This window comes from Galeopterus variegatus, unplaced genomic scaffold, assembly GCF_000696425.1.
Source record: "Galeopterus variegatus unplaced genomic scaffold, G_variegatus-3.0.2 Scaffold2262, whole genome shotgun sequence".
In the NCBI taxonomy this organism is placed as follows: Eukaryota; Metazoa; Chordata; class Mammalia; order Dermoptera; family Cynocephalidae; genus Galeopterus; species Galeopterus variegatus.
Window position 1 is genome coordinate 187,292 of NW_007728373.1, and position 6,486 is coordinate 193,777.

The window sequence follows — 6,486 nt, forward strand, 5'->3', positions numbered from 1 at the left end:
AAAAAGAAAGAGAAAAGGAAGACGAAGGAAAGAAAATGAAAGAAAAAGGAAGGAAGGGAGAAAAGGAAAGAAAAAATACTTCAAATAAAAAATAAAATGACAATTTGTTTAATTCAGAAGAAAATAACAAAAAAAGTGGAGGGGCAATAAAAAAGCTGTAAAACTTCAGGATTGATTCAGGAGGTCCCAAATCCAACTAATAGGAGTTCTATAAAGAGTAGAGAAAAGATAGAGCAGGATAAATTATCAAATAAATAAAAAAAGTATATTTCCCAGAACCAAACGTATCATTAATATGAAAAGGAACATGAAAGGAATTTTAAACACTGTATGGTCATGGCACAATAATAATCTGTAAATAATACTTATATAGTTACAATAATTGATTTTAAAATGTGCTATAACTATATCGGTCAGATTCAGGAAAAAAAGGTATGGGTGTAACAGAGTTTAAAAAATCTTGTTTACCAAAAGAAAAAAATCAAGAGAAAATCTAATATTGGTAATTGAAGGGCTAGAACTGTATGCATATTATTTGGAAATACAGCAAATTTTTAAAACATCTAAAACAATTGGAAAGTGGAGGACTGCTGGGTTTTAAAAAAATTTAAAACCTTTATAAAAGGTTTTTATAGTACTTCTTGCCTCTTAAAACTATCCGCATGTAGTGCGTAGACAAAAATGAATATGATAAACACTAAACATACAGCCTATAATTACTCAAGAACCAAAGACACTATTCTTTTTGCTTTTTAACTCACTTTACAGAAAATATAATTATTTTCTGCTTAAGCCTATGTATTTATTCCAAAACCACAGAAAGCCTCTGCTTTGCACTTTTATCATTATAAGGTTGTAGTTCTAAGTGCCTTTTTAATTCTTTAAATGTTTATTTCTAGAAAGTTCTAATAATTATAGGCCACAGAAGGGAAGAGGATACATTATTCTGTCATCTATCTATCTACCTACCTACCTACCTACCTAATACATATTAGAATTTCCTCTGTTACTCTTCTCTGATTTTTGCAAATACTTTCCTGTTGTCCCAATATTTTTAAAAACTACCTCTAGCTTTCTACTCCAATAAAACAACAGCAACAAAAATCACATTTGTATTAAAATATTATTCATGCTTGCTGATTTGGAGAATTTTTTTCTCTGTGTGAAGCTTTAGAATAAAATTTTAAATCCCACTAGGTGTGCTGTGGTGTGAATGTCCCCTCACACTTATGTTGGACCTTAGTTCCTAATATAATATTTGAAGGTGACTCATTTCAGCAGTGATTGGATATTATGGCTATGCTCTTACGAATGGATTAATCCTTTTATGGATTAGTGGGTTAATGGATGAATGGTTATCACAGGAATGACACTAGGGGCTTTATAAGGAGAGCAAGTAGTCACATTCTCACTCTTCTTGGCCCTTGCCTGTGTCTCCACTCTGCAGAGAGCTGCCACCAGGAAAAAGGCCCTCCCAAGATCTGTTCCCTGGACCTTAGACTTTCCAGCCTCCAAAACTGTAAGAAATAAATTTCATCTTCTTATAAGGTACCCATAGAAAACTGACTAATATATTGTGTAAGCCCCAGTCTTGAGCAATGACCTTAACACTGTACTTTCATCAGGCTCTTTCAGACTGTGTTCAGTCGTCCAGTGGAGCCATTCAGTCATTCATACCTACATGTATTCATTCTATAAATACTTACCAAGAGCTCACTAGAACTGCATTACTCATTGACAGTTTTCTCAGGAATATCACTTTTGTTCACCTTGTTTAATGCCATGACTTTAGCATCAAAAACAGTATCTGGCATGTGGAAGGTGCTCCATAAATGTTCATGTCTATTGACTGATTGACAGAGGATTTAGTACTTACTGTTTTAGAGTCAGAAAGTCATAGATTCTAGTCAGAAACCCTACCTCTGAGATTTACCATGTCTGTGATCTTTTCAGTGGCTTAATCCTTTTATGGATGAATGGTTATCTCAGGAGTGGCATTAGAGGCTTTATAAGGAGAATGAGTGAGCATGTTGGCATGCTCTTGCTCTTCTTGGCCCTCTGTTCATACATTTCCTCATCTATAAAGCAGAAATAATACGAATATAGTTCTTGTAAAAATTAAATATGAAAAAAAAGTGTTCAATGTAAGTGGCTAGCATAATGTGAGCTCTCAGTAAATAGTATCTGTAACTATTAAGACAATTAGCCTCATAGAAAAAATTAGATTTTCATAACCGTAACAAAAATGAAGTTCACTACAGCAAAGGGTTGTGCCAGTAAATTCAGAAATGCAGTTTCCTAGGGTTTTGTGATTGGGTGATTGTGAGAAATAAAATTCTGCAGACAGAACAGCCCTCCTAATTCTGTTTTCTCCTTGTCTGTAGAAGAATAGTTGACTTAATTCATATTGGTGATATTTTGACTGCTGAATTTGATGAATACAAGACATATCTTCTGATGCTCTCTAACCAGTCATATCTGCCTCTTCAAACCTCAGCAGCATCAACTAGGAAGTTTGTTACAGTAGGTAAAAATCAATCTCAGACAAATTGTTGAAAAATGCCTCCCTCCCAATACCTTCCCCAGCCTGTAGTAAGCCCCTATTATGAATATCTGGCCTGTATCTGATTATTGTTCTGGTAGATGTCCTATCATCTCTGTAAGATGTTAACTTAAAGCTTGAATTAAAGTGTTACTTGACATAGTATAAATATGACCCTTCTAAGATGGCATTTAAATAATTCACACATGGCAAATGCCAACAAAAATAAACAGAAACATTGGGTCAGAAATCCCATTTATTCTTATGTCAAAAAACTCGAACGTTCTCATGCTTTCCCTGATTTTAGTAGAGATATTTGGTTAGGAGATGGAAAAAAAAAAAAAGCAAAAAACAGTACCATGGAGAAAAGTTAGTTATAACTAGAGAAATTCATCATAATATTCCATGTGGCCATTTTCTTTTCTCACTTAAACTCACACAGAGGTAACATCCTTACAACCACTAAAAAGTTTAACTTTTTAAAAAGTCCTAAAGAAATTTACAAGGAAATTATTACTCTATTGATTTTACATGTTTTTATATTGCTAGATTTATATAATATTAATGAAGGAAACCATCAGTTGAAATAGACAATACAATAAAAGCAATAATAGCTGATGACATTTTGTGATTTGGCCAGAAGGACTTTTATGGCTAAAGGGCTTTAAAAAAAAAAAAAGACTGTAGTAATATAGAAACCGTCTATAACCTAGCATAAGAACATAGCCTAAAAAGTGGAAGAAAATTATTCATACAGTTTTTCTAAAAAAATAATAATAATAATCATATGAATACAATAATACAAGAAGACATAAAACCAGAGAATGATGAGCTGAGATTTCAGTGGAAAAATGCCAAATACCAAAATATCACTCAAAACTGGTGATAAACTTCTAAATAAATTGGAAATAACAACAAATGTAATAGACAGAACTGAAATGAAATTGCTTCTATACAAAAAAGGAACAAGATAACCACAGTGAATGCACAGGAAAAAAACAATACATGTGATGAAAAAATCCTTGAAATGAATGAAGAATTTGCATCTGCAGAGGAAAGAGCACACTCTGTTCCAAGAAAAATTAATATGGAGCAATGAACTCCCAGGCATATCCTTGGGTGAGTTATGTTATTTCCAAGATAATAATTCTTCAGGCATCCAAGTAGAAAAGCAAATCATTTATAAGGACAGATGGAGAAGAAAACAGGCTAGGCTCAGACTGTCTCAGAGAATATGCCAGAACACAGTGGAATACTGTCTACAACGCGTGTGGAAAGATCCCCCCAAAATGCATGCTGTTGTCAATTCATTCAGGTATAAAAGCAGGAGGCAGACACTTTCAAATATGAAAGAACTCAGGTACTAAAACACTCCTGAGCTCTTCTTGGGTAAAAAAAAAGTACCATAGAAATAAATCAAGCCGATAAAGTCATGAATGGGGAAGTGGCAGTGAGAGGCTCGTAGAATGCTCGGTGTCATGAGACCGCAGAGCAATGTCTATACAATCTCAAGAGAAAAAAGTGTGGCCAAATTCTGCACGTGGCCATATCATTCTCCTGGTATGAAGGCAGATATTCTCAATCCTATAAGAAATCAGGGACTGTAGCAGCTCTCTTCAACAAAGGACAGTAAAATTCAGTTGATCAAAAGATCATTTATTTTAAAATCAGAAATGGAAAAGCCACAGAAAAACTAAACACTATGAAAATCATGGATACATAACAGAATGTAGATGTTACATTATATCCTTTATTAATTTAAAACATATCTATATAATAAAATTTAGATTTAGGACACAGAAGATATATCAAGATGGAAATGCACTAATTTATTCATATTGATAGCTGGGAGCCAATTGTTACTGTCCAAAAGTAAAACCTGTACTTAAAAAATATGACCCCAAGTTTTAAAATTTTTTCATAAGTTGTTTAAACTTGGATAGCCTTTCAGAGATTAATATCTTTTTTGAAAAAACATTTATCTGAAGTTACTTCAATTCCCTCCTATTAAATATAAACTTAAATGTAATAGTTCATATTTTTAAAATAGTAGGTATGGTGTGATATCATTTTTATAAATGTCCTGTGTAATATGTATGTATGTATGTATAGATGTCTGGAATTATGCTCATTAGTGTTACTAGTGTCTTTCTAGGTGCTACAAGTTTAAAATTTCTTCTTTTCTCTTTTCTGTATTGGCTGAAATTCTTGTTATAAGCATACACCATCCTTATCTGTATAAAAATATTTTTTAAATATTTGTGAAAAAATATTTCTAAAGGAACAAAGGAAGAGAAAAAATCAAGGGAGACCAATGACATTATTAGACAAAGCGTTCTCATGTCTAAAGATGTTGTATCAGGTTAAATCTGTTTCATTTTCTTGGATCTTTATTCATCACGGTAAAAAGCCACTTAGTAAAATCACTCTCATTCTTGAGAAAATAAAGGTCAAATTTCTCTCTGATTCCTAGAGAAATGTTGTTGTGTGAAGGCACCAATATCAGCTCTGCACTAATTACCACATGTACCCATGACATGTCTTTCCTTTGAATGTAGCTTAGCATTATTAATATTTTATTTTATATTTTTAACCCAGAGAAAACTAATTCATTCTTTCAACAAACAGCTCTCAAGCACTTACAAATATGAGGTCTTAAAAAATGAATGTGACCATCCATAAGCCTACAGCCTTTAAGAGGAGACAGATAAATTGACAAGGCACGAAGACCGTTAATGATTTGCCAGGTAACTGAGAAACTGCTAAATTGAGAAATTACTGTATTTTCTCAACTTGTACTACCATATTCTTAGTTCCAGAGATTGTCCCATCAAATACCTTAAGTTCAATTTCAGCTGGATATAATGTGATTTTTTGAAAATTTATTTTGAATGTGTCTATTCAGAAATATGTTGGGAATATCTGAATAAGTTTTTCATTATGCATTATTTATATTCTTTTTTGACAAAACAAAATTAACTTTTAAAAATAATGCTGCAGTTCGCCATATGGTCTTTTAGAGTCCTTGTTACTGTTTGTGCTCAGTGCCATTCAATTTATTTTTAACTGGATTTTCCATTGAAAGCTTACACTGACGTCTAATGGAATTAATGTATGAAGTTAGTGTCAGACAGCATGAATTATTCATTGGGTTCTCACACTTGCTCTATGGTTAAGTCATCATAATATATCATAGTTGCTAGAGAACGTTAACTTTTTAAAATCGAAAATTATTACTCTTTGAAGTTTCTTTTATATTGCATATAAGCATATGTTATAAGACCTTCATTATCAGGGACAAAGTATTATTACTTACAGAATAAATTCTGGTATTGTAATTTTAAGTAAACTTTATCTTCAATGAAATCTGATTTGTGCACATATACTTTCCTAAGCAAAACATTTTTTAAAGTTTTTATCTTCATTAAATGGAGTTTGAATTCAATATATTTATTCTAGAACATTAGTCTAGAATTGATTCTGAATTTTGTATCTCTTAAGATTATACATGCATACAAAGTGAGGAAAAAAATACCAAATTTGATCAGCATCACAAATACTACTATTGTTTTTGTAGGTATTTCTCTATTTTTTTAAATTTTATTTTATTTTTTATTGTGTCAATATACACTGTGGTTGATAATTGTGGCCCATTACCGAAACCTCCCTACCACCTCCCTCTCTCCCCTCCCTCCCAACAAGGTTCTTTCTGTTTGCTTGTCGTATCAACTTCAAGGAATTGTAATTGTTGTGTCTTCTTCCCTCCCCCCACCCCCTGCAGGTTGTTTGTGTATTTATTTATTTATTTTTAGTTCCCATAAATAAGTGAGAACATGTGATATTTCTCTTTCTGTGCCTGACTTGTTTCACTTAATATAATTCTCTCTAGGTCCATCCATGTTGTTGCAAATGGCAGTATTTTATTCTTTTTTATAGCAGAGTAG